At 47.4% G+C, this 13160-nt stretch overlaps 26 non-coding genes across 26 annotated transcripts; all 26 read right to left on the bottom strand.

Annotated features, from left to right (window-relative positions):
• Positions 1 to 203: 203 nt before the first annotated feature.
• Positions 204 to 276, bottom strand: Trnar-ucg (transfer RNA arginine (anticodon UCG)). Its single transcript has one exon. It is a non-coding gene; the product is annotated as a tRNA-Arg (tRNA).
• A 549-nt stretch (positions 277 to 825) lies between these two features.
• On the bottom strand, positions 826 to 897 carry Trnat-agu (transfer RNA threonine (anticodon AGU)). The gene has a single exon. It is a non-coding gene; the product is annotated as a tRNA-Thr (tRNA).
• Positions 898 to 1218: 321 nt separating this feature from the next.
• On the bottom strand, positions 1219 to 1291 carry Trnak-cuu (transfer RNA lysine (anticodon CUU)). The gene has a single exon. It is a non-coding gene; the product is annotated as a tRNA-Lys (tRNA).
• Positions 1292 to 1731: 440 nt separating this feature from the next.
• Trnar-ucg (transfer RNA arginine (anticodon UCG)) lies at positions 1732 to 1804 on the bottom strand. Its single transcript has one exon. It is a non-coding gene; the product is annotated as a tRNA-Arg (tRNA).
• Positions 1805 to 2350: 546 nt separating this feature from the next.
• Positions 2351 to 2422, bottom strand: Trnat-agu (transfer RNA threonine (anticodon AGU)). Its single transcript has one exon. It is a non-coding gene; the product is annotated as a tRNA-Thr (tRNA).
• Positions 2423 to 2743: 321 nt separating this feature from the next.
• Positions 2744 to 2816, bottom strand: Trnak-cuu (transfer RNA lysine (anticodon CUU)). Its single transcript has one exon. It is a non-coding gene; the product is annotated as a tRNA-Lys (tRNA).
• A 440-nt stretch (positions 2817 to 3256) lies between these two features.
• Trnar-ucg (transfer RNA arginine (anticodon UCG)) lies at positions 3257 to 3329 on the bottom strand. The gene has a single exon. It is a non-coding gene; the product is annotated as a tRNA-Arg (tRNA).
• A 551-nt stretch (positions 3330 to 3880) lies between these two features.
• On the bottom strand, positions 3881 to 3951 carry Trnat-agu (transfer RNA threonine (anticodon AGU)). Its single transcript has one exon. It is a non-coding gene; the product is annotated as a tRNA-Thr (tRNA).
• A 321-nt stretch (positions 3952 to 4272) lies between these two features.
• On the bottom strand, positions 4273 to 4346 carry Trnak-cuu (transfer RNA lysine (anticodon CUU)). The gene has a single exon. It is a non-coding gene; the product is annotated as a tRNA-Lys (tRNA).
• A 440-nt stretch (positions 4347 to 4786) lies between these two features.
• On the bottom strand, positions 4787 to 4859 carry Trnar-ucg (transfer RNA arginine (anticodon UCG)). The gene has a single exon. It is a non-coding gene; the product is annotated as a tRNA-Arg (tRNA).
• A 548-nt stretch (positions 4860 to 5407) lies between these two features.
• Positions 5408 to 5479, bottom strand: Trnat-agu (transfer RNA threonine (anticodon AGU)). The gene has a single exon. It is a non-coding gene; the product is annotated as a tRNA-Thr (tRNA).
• A 321-nt stretch (positions 5480 to 5800) lies between these two features.
• Positions 5801 to 5873, bottom strand: Trnak-cuu (transfer RNA lysine (anticodon CUU)). Its single transcript has one exon. It is a non-coding gene; the product is annotated as a tRNA-Lys (tRNA).
• Positions 5874 to 6313: 440 nt separating this feature from the next.
• On the bottom strand, positions 6314 to 6386 carry Trnar-ucg (transfer RNA arginine (anticodon UCG)). Its single transcript has one exon. It is a non-coding gene; the product is annotated as a tRNA-Arg (tRNA).
• A 548-nt stretch (positions 6387 to 6934) lies between these two features.
• Trnat-agu (transfer RNA threonine (anticodon AGU)) lies at positions 6935 to 7006 on the bottom strand. The gene has a single exon. It is a non-coding gene; the product is annotated as a tRNA-Thr (tRNA).
• Positions 7007 to 7327: 321 nt separating this feature from the next.
• On the bottom strand, positions 7328 to 7400 carry Trnak-cuu (transfer RNA lysine (anticodon CUU)). Its single transcript has one exon. It is a non-coding gene; the product is annotated as a tRNA-Lys (tRNA).
• A 440-nt stretch (positions 7401 to 7840) lies between these two features.
• On the bottom strand, positions 7841 to 7913 carry Trnar-ucg (transfer RNA arginine (anticodon UCG)). Its single transcript has one exon. It is a non-coding gene; the product is annotated as a tRNA-Arg (tRNA).
• Positions 7914 to 8461: 548 nt separating this feature from the next.
• Trnat-agu (transfer RNA threonine (anticodon AGU)) lies at positions 8462 to 8533 on the bottom strand. The gene has a single exon. It is a non-coding gene; the product is annotated as a tRNA-Thr (tRNA).
• Positions 8534 to 8854: 321 nt separating this feature from the next.
• On the bottom strand, positions 8855 to 8927 carry Trnak-cuu (transfer RNA lysine (anticodon CUU)). Its single transcript has one exon. It is a non-coding gene; the product is annotated as a tRNA-Lys (tRNA).
• Positions 8928 to 9367: 440 nt separating this feature from the next.
• Trnar-ucg (transfer RNA arginine (anticodon UCG)) lies at positions 9368 to 9440 on the bottom strand. The gene has a single exon. It is a non-coding gene; the product is annotated as a tRNA-Arg (tRNA).
• A 548-nt stretch (positions 9441 to 9988) lies between these two features.
• On the bottom strand, positions 9989 to 10060 carry Trnat-agu (transfer RNA threonine (anticodon AGU)). Its single transcript has one exon. It is a non-coding gene; the product is annotated as a tRNA-Thr (tRNA).
• A 321-nt stretch (positions 10061 to 10381) lies between these two features.
• Trnak-cuu (transfer RNA lysine (anticodon CUU)) lies at positions 10382 to 10454 on the bottom strand. The gene has a single exon. It is a non-coding gene; the product is annotated as a tRNA-Lys (tRNA).
• Positions 10455 to 10894: 440 nt separating this feature from the next.
• On the bottom strand, positions 10895 to 10967 carry Trnar-ucg (transfer RNA arginine (anticodon UCG)). The gene has a single exon. It is a non-coding gene; the product is annotated as a tRNA-Arg (tRNA).
• A 548-nt stretch (positions 10968 to 11515) lies between these two features.
• Trnat-agu (transfer RNA threonine (anticodon AGU)) lies at positions 11516 to 11587 on the bottom strand. The gene has a single exon. It is a non-coding gene; the product is annotated as a tRNA-Thr (tRNA).
• A 321-nt stretch (positions 11588 to 11908) lies between these two features.
• On the bottom strand, positions 11909 to 11981 carry Trnak-cuu (transfer RNA lysine (anticodon CUU)). Its single transcript has one exon. It is a non-coding gene; the product is annotated as a tRNA-Lys (tRNA).
• A 440-nt stretch (positions 11982 to 12421) lies between these two features.
• Trnar-ucg (transfer RNA arginine (anticodon UCG)) lies at positions 12422 to 12494 on the bottom strand. Its single transcript has one exon. It is a non-coding gene; the product is annotated as a tRNA-Arg (tRNA).
• Positions 12495 to 13045: 551 nt separating this feature from the next.
• Trnat-agu (transfer RNA threonine (anticodon AGU)) lies at positions 13046 to 13117 on the bottom strand. The gene has a single exon. It is a non-coding gene; the product is annotated as a tRNA-Thr (tRNA).
• Between the last annotated feature and the right edge of the window lie 43 nt (positions 13118 to 13160).

Here is a 13160-nt window from a genome sequence, read left to right as displayed (position 1 = left end):
ATCAGATGCAGTATTTCCAACAAAAACTCTCCTGAACGGCACTGTGCCGAAAACTTCGCTACAGATCACCCTTGTCTTGCTTGTGCTTCTGGTAGACGCCGGTTTTGCAGCCAGGAAGCGGACAGCAGCAACTTCCAACTAGTTTTAGAGTACTCAAACAACACAGTAAAACAGCATGCATCTTTTGCAGAACAGGAAAAACTCGACCGTGACAGGATTCGAACCTGCAATCTTCGGATCCGAAGTCCGACGCCTTATCCATTAGGCCACACGGTCACTGGTGCAGTATACTTCTCCACACACACTTCATTTTCGCCATTTGTACACTTGCAGAATGAATTTCCCATCTTTGACGCAGTTCTCCATCTCAAATTTCTGTACTAAAAGTACGACGCTACTTCTTGCTGTGTCCCATCGCAAGTTACATTCAAGCCCTTATGACGCTGATCAAACAAGAGGTGGCAAATCAGCTTCAATCGCTTAGTGCCATCTCAGTCGCTTGCAGAAGGTACCTCACCCTATGTGATACAATGGCGAGTTGTCGCTATTACCAAAGCGGCGGCGGCGCCGACGACGACGACGACGACGACAATCGCGAGGGTCTTTATCAGGGGTAGAAAATACATCACAAGAACTAAGTATTTCACGTCGGCATTCTCCGGAGACTGCCAAAAGCAGCAGATTCTGGTGCCCACTTTAATAGCACCATTCACACTATTCATTTGCGAGAGCATTTCTTAAATACCGCACCCATTCATAATTTTTTTATCCTTGACCGCTTTTTTCGAAATGGCCACGGTGGGAGGGGCTGTTACAAAATTCATTTGCCTCCTGTGAGGATCGAACTCACGACCTCTGGTTTACTAGACCAGCGCTCTGCCACTGAGCTAAGGAGGCGCCTCCTAGCGACCTTTTCGGGTACTTTGTTCTTACAGACTAGTGAATCGGAGCCCTTCAGCTCGAAACGCACCGCATGAGCGACCATTATTTGCATTTAGTTAGCACAGCTGCTGCTTTCCTACACATCTCACACTATATCGATGTACAACTAAAATTCCAAAACAACACATTTATTTCATTTCAGAGTCACTTTCAGCTTCAAATACCGTTCCTCTGATATTCATACGAAGCTAGGCATCGTCGTAACCCGTTACGTTCATTACGCAAGGCTCACGAGAGGGGCGCATGTTGGATCCGCGTAGACACAAAATTTTGCGCCGCCCAGCGTGGGGCTCGAACCCACGACCCTGAGATTAAGAGTCTCATGCTCTACCGACAGAGCTAGCCGGGCTGCACGCAACGCGTTACGAGCCATACAATACTGATTTGACCTGCGACCATCTATTGAAGATTCTTTTGACTACAGCTTATTTCCTGCTGCCACAAATCAGCTACAATCCTATTCAATGAAAAATTGTCTCCGAAAGGCATCAAATCTGCTTGAAATGATACGTGGCTATCAGCACCATTATTCAACACACATGCTCGACAGTGCGCAGACGCCTGTGGCGTAGCCCTTGGCTCCTGAATCAGATGCAGTATTTCCAACAAAAACTCTCCTGAACGGCACTGTGCCGAAAACTTCGCTACAGATCACCCTTGTCTTGCTTGTGCTTCTGGTAGACGCCGGTTTTGCAGCCAGGAAGCGGACAGCAGCAACTTCCAACTAGTTTTAGAGTACTCAAACAACACAGTAAAACAGCATGCATCTTTTGCAGAACAGGAAAAACTCGACCGTGACAGGATTCGAACCTGCAATCTTCGGATCCGAAGTCCGACGCCTTATCCATTAGGCCACACGGTCACTGGTGCAGTATACTTCTCCACACACACTTCATTTTCGCCATTTGTACACTTGGCAGAATGAATTTCCCATCTTTGACGCAGTTCTCCATCTCAAATTTCTGTACTAAAAGTACGACGCTACTTCTTGCTGTGTCCCATCGCAAGTTACATTCAAGCCCTTATGACGCTGATCAAACAAGAGGTGGCAAATCAGCTTCAATCGCTTAGTGCCATCTCAGTCGCTTGCAGAAGGTACCTCACCCTATGTGATACAATGGCGAGTTGTCGCTATTACCAAAGCGGCGGCGGCGCCGACGACGACGACGACGACAATCGCGAGGGTCTTATCAGGGGTAGAAAATACATCACAAGAACTAAGTATTTCACGTCGGCATTCTCCGGAGACTGCCAAAAGCAGCAGATTCTGGTGCCCACTTTAATAGCACCATTCACACTATTCATTTGCGAGAGCATTTCTTAAATACCGCACCCATTCATAATTTTTTTTATCCTTGACCGCTTTTTTCGAATGGCCACGGTGGGAGGGGCTGTTACAAAATTCATTTGCCTCCTGTGAGGATCGAACTCACGACCTCTGGTTTACTAGACCAGCGCTCTGCCACTGAGCTAAGGAGGCGCCTCCTAGCGACCTTTTCGGGTACTTTGTTCTTACAGACTAGTGAATCGGAGCCCTTCAGCTCGAAACGCACCGCATGAGCGACCATTATTTGCATTTAGTTAGCACAGCTGCTGCTTTCCTACACATCTCACACTATATCGATGTACAACTAAAATTCCAAAACAACACATTTATTTCATTTCAGAGTCACTTTCAGCTTCAAATACCGTTCCTCTGATATTCATACGAAGCTAGGCATCGTCGTAACCCGTTACGTTCATTACGCAAGGCTCACGAGAGGGGCGCATGTTGGATCCGCGTAGACACAAAATTTTGCGCCGCCCAGCGTGGGGCTCGAACCCACGACCCTGAGATTAAGAGTCTCATGCTCTACCGACTGAGCTAGCCGGGCTGCACGCAACGCGTTACGAGCCATACAATACTGATTTGACCTGCGACCATCTATTGAAGATTCTTTTGACTACAGCTTATTTCCTGCTGCCACAAATCAGCTACAATCCTATTCAATGAAAAATTGTCTCCGAAAGGCATCAAATCTGCTTGAAATGATACGTGGCTATCAGCACCATTATTCAACACACATGCTCGACAGTGCGCAGACGCCTGTGGCGTAGCCCTTGGCTCCTGAATCAGATGCAGTATTTCCAACAAAAACTCTCCTGAACGGCACTGTGCCGAAAACTTCGCTACAGATCACCCTTGTCTTGCTTGTGCTTCTGGTAGACGCCGGTTTTGCAGCCAGGAAGCGGACAGCAGCAACTTCCAACTAGTTTTAGAGTACTCAAACAACACAGTAAAACAGCATGCATCTTTTGCAGAACAGGAAAAACTCGACCGTGACAGGATTCGAACCTGCAATCTTCGGATCCGAAGTCCGACGCCTTATCCATTAGGCCACACGGTCACTGGTGCAGTATACTTCTCCACACACACTTCATTTTCGCCATTTGTACACTTGGCAGAATGAATTTCCCATCTTTGACGCAGTTCTCCATCTCAAATTTCTGTACTAAAAGTACGACGCTACTTCTTGCTGTGTCCCATCGCAAGTTACATTCAAGCCCTTATGACGCTGATCAAACAAGAGGTGGCAAATCAGCTTCAATCGCTTAGTGCCATCTCAGTCGCTTGCAGAAGGTACCTCACCCTATGTGATACAATGGCGAGTTGTCGCTATTACCAAAGCGGCGGCGGCGCCGACGACGACGACGACGACGACAATCGCGAGGGTCTTTATCAGGGGTAGAAAATACATCACAAGAACTAAGTATTTCACGTCGGCATTCTCCGGAGACTGCCAAAAGCAGCAGATTCTGGTGCCCACTTTAATAGCACCATTCACACTATTCATTTGCGAGAGCATTTCTTAAATACCGCACCCATTCATAATTTTTTTTATCCTTGACCGCTTTTTTCGAAATGGCCACGGTGGGAGGGGCTGTTACAAAATTCATTTGCCTCCTGTGAGGATCGAACTCACGACTCTGGTTTACTAGACCAGCGCTCTGCCACTGAGCTAAGGAGGCGCCTCCTAGCGACCTTTTCGGGTACTTTGTTCTTACAGACTAGTGAATCGGAGCCCTTCAGCTCGAAACGCACCGCATGAGCGACCATTATTTGCATTTAGTTAGCACAGCTGCTGCTTTCCTACACATCTCACACTATATCGATGTACAACTAAAATTCCAAAACAACACATTTATTTCATTTCAGAGTCACTTTCAGCTTCAAATACCGTTCCTCTGATATTCATACGAAGCTAGGCATCGTCGTAACCCGTTACGTTCATTACGCAAGGCTCACGAGAGGGGCGCATGTTGGATCCGCGTAGACACAAAATTTTGCGCCGCCCAGCGTGGGGCTCGAACCCCACGACCCTGAGATTAAGAGTCTCATGCTCTACCGACAGAGCTAGCCGGGCTGCACGCAACGCGTTACGAGCCATACAATACTGATTTGACCTGCGACCATCTATTGAAGATTCTTTTGACTACAGCTTATTTCCTGCTGCCACAAATCAGCTACAATCCTATTCAATGAAAAATTGTCTCCGAAAGGCATCAAATCTGCTTGAAATGATACGTGGCTATCAGCACCATTATTCAACACACATGCTCGACAGTGCGCAGACGCCTGTGGCGTAGCCCTTGGCTCCTGAATCAGATGCAGTATTTCCAACAAAAACTCTCCTGAACGGCACTGTGCCGAAAACTTCGCTACAGATCACCCTTGTCTTGCTTGTGCTTCTGGTAGACGCCGGTTTTGCAGCCAGGAAGCGGACAGCAGCAACTTCCAACTAGTTTTAGAGTACTCAAACAACACAGTAAAACAGCATGCATCTTTTGCAGAACAGGAAAAACTCGACCGTGACAGGATTCGAACCTGCAATCTTCGGATCCGAAGTCCGACGCCTTATCCATTAGGCCACACGGTCACTGGTGCAGTATACTTCTCCACACACACTTCATTTTCGCCATTTGTACACTTGGCAGAATGAATTTCCCATCTTTGACGCAGTTCTCCATCTCAAATTTCTGTACTAAAAGTACGACGCTACTTCTTGCTGTGTCCCATCGCAAGTTACATTCAAGCCCTTATGACGCTGATCAAACAAGAGGTGGCAAATCAGCTTCAATCGCTTAGTGCCATCTCAGTCGCTTGCAGAAGGTACCTCACCCTATGTGATACAATGGCGAGTTGTCGCTATTACCAAAGCGGCGGCGGCGCCGACGACGACGACGACGACAATCGCGAGGGTCTTTATCAGGGGTAGAAAATACATCACAAGAACTAAGTATTTCACGTCGGCATTCTCCGGAGACTGCCAAAAGCAGCAGATTCTGGTGCCCACTTTAATAGCACCATTCACACTATTCATTTGCGAGAGCATTTCTTAAATACCGCACCCATTCATAATTTTTTTTATCCTTGACCGCTTTTTTCGAAATGGCCACGGTGGGAGGGGCTGTTACAAAATTCATTTGCCTCCTGTGAGGATCGAACTCACGACCTCTGGTTTACTAGACCAGCGCTCTGCCACTGAGCTAAGGAGGCGCCTCCTAGCGACCTTTTCGGGTACTTTGTTCTTACAGACTAGTGAATCGGAGCCCTTCAGCTCGAAACGCACCGCATGAGCGACCATTATTTGCATTTAGTTAGCACAGCTGCTGCTTTCCTACACATCTCACACTATATCGATGTACAACTAAAATTCCAAAACAACACATTTATTTCATTTCAGAGTCACTTTCAGCTTCAAATACCGTTCCTCTGATATTCATACGAAGCTAGGCATCGTCGTAACCCGTTACGTTCATTACGCAAGGCTCACGAGAGGGGCGCATGTTGGATCCGCGTAGACACAAAATTTTGCGCCGCCCAGCGTGGGGCTCGAACCCACGACCCTGAGATTAAGAGTCTCATGCTCTACCGACAGAGCTAGCCGGGCTGCACGCAACGCGTTACGAGCCATACAATACTGATTTGACCTGCGACCATCTATTGAAGATTCTTTTGACTACAGCTTATTTCCTGCTGCCACAAATCAGCTACAATCCTATTCAATGAAAAATTGTCTCCGAAAGGCATCAAATCTGCTTGAAATGATACGTGGCTATCAGCACCATTATTCAACACACATGCTCGACAGTGCGCAGACGCCTGTGGCGTAGCCCTTGGCTCCTGAATCAGATGCAGTATTTCCAACAAAAACTCTCCTGAACGGCACTGTGCCGAAAACTTCGCTACAGATCACCCTTGTCTTGCTTGTGCTTCTGGTAGACGCCGGTTTTGCAGCCAGGAAGCGGACAGCAGCAACTTCCAACTAGTTTTAGAGTACTCAAACAACACAGTAAAACAGCATGCATCTTTTGCAGAACAGGAAAAACTCGACCGTGACAGGATTCGAACCTGCAATCTTCGGATCCGAAGTCCGACGCCTTATCCATTAGGCCACACGGTCACTGGTGCAGTATACTTCTCCACACACACTTCATTTTCGCCATTTGTACACTTGGCAGAATGAATTTCCCATCTTTGACGCAGTTCTCCATCTCAAATTTCTGTACTAAAAGTACGACGCTACTTCTTGCTGTGTCCCATCGCAAGTTACATTCAAGCCCTTATGACGCTGATCAAACAAGAGGTGGCAAATCAGCTTCAATCGCTTAGTGCCATCTCAGTCGCTTGCAGAAGGTACCTCACCCTATGTGATACAATGGCGAGTTGTCGCTATTACCAAAGCGGCGGCGGCGCCGACGACGACGACGACGACAATCGCGAGGGTCTTTATCAGGGGTAGAAAATACATCACAAGAACTAAGTATTTCACGTCGGCATTCTCCGGAGACTGCCAAAAGCAGCAGATTCTGGTGCCCACTTTAATAGCACCATTCACACTATTCATTTGCGAGAGCATTTCTTAAATACCGCACCCATTCATAATTTTTTTTATCCTTGACCGCTTTTTTCGAAATGGCCACGGTGGGAGGGGCTGTTACAAAATTCATTTGCCTCCTGTGAGGATCGAACTCACGACCTCTGGTTTACTAGACCAGCGCTCTGCCACTGAGCTAAGGAGGCGCCTCCTAGCGACCTTTTCGGGTACTTTGTTCTTACAGACTAGTGAATCGGAGCCCTTCAGCTCGAAACGCACCGCATGAGCGACCATTATTTGCATTTAGTTAGCACAGCTGCTGCTTTCCTACACATCTCACACTATATCGATGTACAACTAAAATTCCAAAACAACACATTTATTTCATTTCAGAGTCACTTTCAGCTTCAAATACCGTTCCTCTGATATTCATACGAAGCTAGGCATCGTCGTAACCCGTTACGTTCATTACGCAAGGCTCACGAGAGGGGCGCATGTTGGATCCGCGTAGACACAAAATTTTGCGCCGCCCAGCGTGGGGCTCGAACCCACGACCCTGAGATTAAGAGTCTCATGCTCTACCGACTGAGCTAGCCGGGCTGCACGCAACGCGTTACGAGCCATACAATACTGATTTGACCTGCGACCATCTATTGAAGATTCTTTTGACTACAGCTTATTTCCTGCTGCCACAAATCAGCTACAATCCTATTCAATGAAAAATTGTCTCCGAAAGGCATCAAATCTGCTTGAAATGATACGTGGCTATCAGCACCATTATTCAACACACATGCTCGACAGTGCGCAGACGCCTGTGGCGTAGCCCTTGGCTCCTGAATCAGATGCAGTATTTCCAACAAAAACTCTCCTGAACGGCACTGTGCCGAAAACTTCGCTACAGATCACCCTTGTCTTGCTTGTGCTTCTGGTAGACGCCGGTTTTGCAGCCAGGAAGCGGACAGCAGCAACTTCCAACTAGTTTTAGAGTACTCAAACAACACAGTAAAACAGCATGCATCTTTTGCAGAACAGGAAAAACTCGACCGTGACAGGATTCGAACCTGCAATCTTCGGATCCGAAGTCCGACGCCTTATCCATTAGGCCACACGGTCACTGGTGCAGTATACTTCTCCACACACACTTCATTTTCGCCATTTGTACACTTGGCAGAATGAATTTCCCATCTTTGACGCAGTTCTCCATCTCAAATTTCTGTACTAAAAGTACGACGCTACTTCTTGCTGTGTCCCATCGCAAGTTACATTCAAGCCCTTATGACGCTGATCAAACAAGAGGTGGCAAATCAGCTTCAATCGCTTAGTGCCATCTCAGTCGCTTGCAGAAGGTACCTCACCCTATGTGATACAATGGCGAGTTGTCGCTATTACCAAAGCGGCGGCGGCGCCGACGACGACGACGACGACAATCGCGAGGGTCTTTATCAGGGGTAGAAAATACATCACAAGAACTAAGTATTTCACGTCGGCATTCTCCGGAGACTGCCAAAAGCAGCAGATTCTGGTGCCCACTTTAATAGCACCATTCACACTATTCATTTGCGAGAGCATTTCTTAAATACCGCACCCATTCATAATTTTTTTTATCCTTGACCGCTTTTTTCGAAATGGCCACGGTGGGAGGGGCTGTTACAAAATTCATTTGCCTCCTGTGAGGATCGAACTCACGACCTCTGGTTTACTAGACCAGCGCTCTGCCACTGAGCTAAGGAGGCGCCTCCTAGCGACCTTTTCGGGTACTTTGTTCTTACAGACTAGTGAATCGGAGCCCTTCAGCTCGAAACGCACCGCATGAGCGACCATTATTTGCATTTAGTTAGCACAGCTGCTGCTTTCCTACACATCTCACACTATATCGATGTACAACTAAAATTCCAAAACAACACATTTATTTCATTTCAGAGTCACTTTCAGCTTCAAATACCGTTCCTCTGATATTCATACGAAGCTAGGCATCGTCGTAACCCGTTACGTTCATTACGCAAGGCTCACGAGAGGGGCGCATGTTGGATCCGCGTAGACACAAAATTTTGCGCCGCCCAGCGTGGGGCTCGAACCCACGACCCTGAGATTAAGAGTCTCATGCTCTACCGACAGAGCTAGCCGGGCTGCACGCAACGCGTTACGAGCCATACAATACTGATTTGACCTGCGACCATCTATTGAAGATTCTTTTGACTACAGCTTATTTCCTGCTGCCACAAATCAGCTACAATCCTATTCAATGAAAAATTGTCTCCGAAAGGCATCAAATCTGCTTGAAATGATACGTGGCTATCAGCACCATTATTCAACACACATGCTCGACAGTGCGCAGACGCCTGTGGCGTAGCCCTTGGCTCCTGAATCAGATGCAGTATTTCCAACAAAAACTCTCCTGAACGGCACTGTGCCGAAAACTTCGCTACAGATCACCCTTGTCTTGCTTGTGCTTCTGGTAGACGCCGGTTTTGCAGCCAGGAAGCGGACAGCAGCAACTTCCAACTAGTTTTAGAGTACTCAAACAACACAGTAAAACAGCATGCATCTTTTGCAGAACAGGAAAAACTCGACCGTGACAGGATTCGAACCTGCAATCTTCGGATCCGAAGTCCGACGCCTTATCCATTAGGCCACACGGTCACTGGTGCAGTATACTTCTCCACACACACTTCATTTTCGCCATTTGTACACTTGGCAGAATGAATTTCCCATCTTTGACGCAGTTCTCCATCTCAAATTTCTGTACTAAAAGTACGACGCTACTTCTTGCTGTGTCCCATCGCAAGTTACATTCAAGCCCTTATGACGCTGATCAAACAAGAGGTGGCAAATCAGCTTCAATCGCTTAGTGCCATCTCAGTCGCTTGCAGAAGGTACCTCACCCTATGTGATACAATGGCGAGTTGTCGCTATTACCAAAGCGGCGGCGGCGCCGACGACGACGACGACGACAATCGCGAGGGTCTTTATCAGGGGTAGAAAATACATCACAAGAACTAAGTATTTCACGTCGGCATTCTCCGGAGACTGCCAAAAGCAGCAGATTCTGGTGCCCACTTTAATAGCACCATTCACACTATTCATTTGCGAGAGCATTTCTTAAATACCGCACCCATTCATAATTTTTTTTATCCTTGACCGCTTTTTTCGAAATGGCCACGGTGGGAGGGGCTGTTACAAAATTCATTTGCCTCCTGTGAGGATCGAACTCACGACCTCTGGTTTACTAGACCAGCGCTCTGCCACTGAGCTAAGGAGGCGCCTCCTAGCGACCTTTTCGGGTACTTTGTTCTTACAGACTAGTGAATCGGAGCCCTTCAGCTCGAAACGCACCGCATGAGCGACCATTATTTGCATTTAGTTAGCACAGCTGCTGCTTTCCTACACATCTCACACTATATCGATGTACAACTAAAATTCCAAAACAACACATTTATTTCATTTCAGAGTCACTTTCAGCTTCAAATACCGTTCCTCTGATATTCATACGAAGCTAGGCATCGTCGTAACCCGTTACGTTCATTACGCAAGGCTCACGAGAGGGGCGCATGTTGGATCCGCGTAGACACAAAATTTTGCGCCGCCCAGCGTGGGGCTCGAACCCACGACCCTGAGATTAAGAGTCTCATGCTCTACCGACTGAGCTAGCCGGGCTGCACGCAACGCGTTACGAGCCATACAATACTGATTTGACCTGCGACCATCTATTGAAGATTCTTTTGACTACAGCTTATTTCCTGCTGCCACAAATCAGCTACAATCCTATTCAATGAAAAATTGTCTCCGAAAGGCATCAAATCTGCTTGAAATGATACGTGGCTATCAGCACCATTATTCAACACACATGCTCGACAGTGCGCAGACGCCTGTGGCGTAGCCCTTGGCTCCTGAATCAGATGCAGTATTTCCAACAAAAACTCTCCTGAACGGCACTGTGCCGAAAACTTCGCTACAGATCACCCTTGTCTTGCTTGTGCTTCTGGTAGACGCCGGTTTTGCAGCCAGGAAGCGGACAGCAGCAACTTCCAACTAGTTTTAGAGTACTCAAACAACACAGTAAAACAGCATGCATCTTTTGCAGAACAGGAAAAACTCGACCGTGACAGGATTCGAACCTGCAATCTTCGGATCCGAAGTCCGACGCCTTATCCATTAGGCCACACGGTCACTGGTGCAGTATACTTCTCCACACACACTTCATTTTCGCCATTTGTACACTTGGCAGAATGAATTTCCCATCTTTGACGCAGTTCTCCATCTCAAATTTCTGTACTAAAAGTACGACGCTACTTCTTGCTGTGTCCCATCGCAAGTTACATTCAAGCCCTTATGACGCTGATCAAACAAGAGGTGGCAAATCAGCTTCAATCGCTTAGTGCCATCTCAGTCGCTTGCAGAAGGTACCTCACCCTATGTGATACAATGGCGAGTTGTCGCTATTACCAAAGCGGCGGCGGCGCCGACGACGACGACGACGACAATCGCGAGGGTCTTTATCAGGGGTAGAAAATACATCACAAGAACTAAGTATTTCACGTCGGCATTCTCCGGAGACTGCCAAAAGCAGCAGATTCTGGTGCCCACTTTAATAGCACCATTCACACTATTCATTTGCGAGAGCATTTCTTAAATACCGCACCCATTCATAATTTTTTTTATCCTTGACCGCTTTTTTCGAAATGGCCACGGTGGGAGGGGCTGTTACAAAATTCATTTGCCTCCTGTGAGGATCGAACTCACGACCTCTGGTTTACTAGACCAGCGCTCTGCCACTGAGCTAAGGAGGCGCCTCCTAGCGACCTTTTCGGGTACTTTGTTCTTACAGACTAGTGAATCGGAGCCCTTCAGCTCGAAACGCACCGCATGAGCGACCATTATTTGCATTTAGTTAGCACAGCTGCTGCTTTCCTACACATCTCACACTATATCGATGTACAACTAAAATTCCAAAACAACACATTTATTTCATTTCAGAGTCACTTTCAGCTTCAAATACCGTTCCTCTGATATTCATACGAAGCTAGGCATCGTCGTAACCCGTTACGTTCATTACGCAAGGCTCACGAGAGGGGCGCATGTTGGATCCGCGTAGACACAAAATTTTGCGCCGCCCAGCGTGGGGCTCGAACCCACGACCCTGAGATTAAGAGTCTCATGCTCTACCGACTGAGCTAGCCGGGCTGCACGCAACGCGTTACGAGCCATACAATACTGATTTGACCTGCGACCATCTATTGAAGATTCTTTTGACTACAGCTTATTTCCTGCTGCCACAAATCAGCTACAATCCTATTCAATGAAAAATTGTCTCCGAAAGGCATCAAATCTGCTTGAAATGATACGTGGCTATCAGCACCATTATTCAACACACATGCTCGACAGTGCGCAGACGCCTGTGGCGTAGCCCTTGGCTCCTGAATCAGATGCAGTATTTCCAACAAAAACTCTCCTGAACGGCACTGTGCCGAAAACTTCGCTACAGATCACCCTTGTCTTGCTTGTGCTTCTGGTAGACGCCGGTTTTGCAGCCAGGAAGCGGACAGCAGCAACTTCCAACTAGTTTTAGAGTACTCAAACAACACAGTAAAACAGCATGCATCTTTTGCAGAACAGGAAAAACTCGACCGTGACAGGATTCGAACCTGCAATCTTCGGATCCGAAGTCCGACGCCTTATCCATTAGGCCACACGGTCACTGGTGCAGTATACTTCTCCACACACACTTCATTTTCGCCATTTGTACACTTGGCAGAATGAATTTCCCATCTTTGACGCAGTTCTCCATCTCAAATTTCTGTACTAAAAGTACGACGCTACTTCTTGCTGTGTCCCATCGCAAGTTACATTCAAGCCCTTATGACGCTGATCAAACAAGAGGTGGCAAATCAGCTTCAATCGCTTAGTGCCATCTCAGTCGCTTGCAGAAGGTACCTCACCCTATGTGATACAATGGCGAGTTGTCGCTATTACCAAAGCGGCGGCGGCGCCGCCGACGACGACGACGACGACAATCGCGAGGGTCTTTATCAGGGGTAGAAAATACATCACAAGAACTAAGTATTTCACGTCGGCATTCTCCGGAGACTGCCAAAAGCAGCAGATTCTGGTGCCCACTTTAATAGCACCATTCACACTATTCATTTGCGAGAGCATTTCTTAAATACCGCACCCATTCATAATTTTTTTTATCCTTGACCGCTTTTTTCGAAATGGCCACGGTGGGAGGGGCTGTTACAAAATTCATTTGCCTCCTGTGAGGATCGAACTCACGACCTCTGGTTTACTAGACCAGCGCTCTGCCACTGAGCTAAGGAGGCGCCTCCTAGCGACCTTTTCGGGTACTTTGTTCTTACAGACTAG

Source organism: Schistocerca cancellata, unplaced genomic scaffold, assembly GCF_023864275.1.
Source record: "Schistocerca cancellata isolate TAMUIC-IGC-003103 unplaced genomic scaffold, iqSchCanc2.1 HiC_scaffold_1111, whole genome shotgun sequence".
In the NCBI taxonomy this organism is placed as follows: domain Eukaryota; kingdom Metazoa; phylum Arthropoda; class Insecta; order Orthoptera; family Acrididae; genus Schistocerca; species Schistocerca cancellata.
The sequence above is the reverse complement of the archived record's forward strand: the minus strand, read 5'-3'. Positions and strand labels throughout refer to the sequence as shown.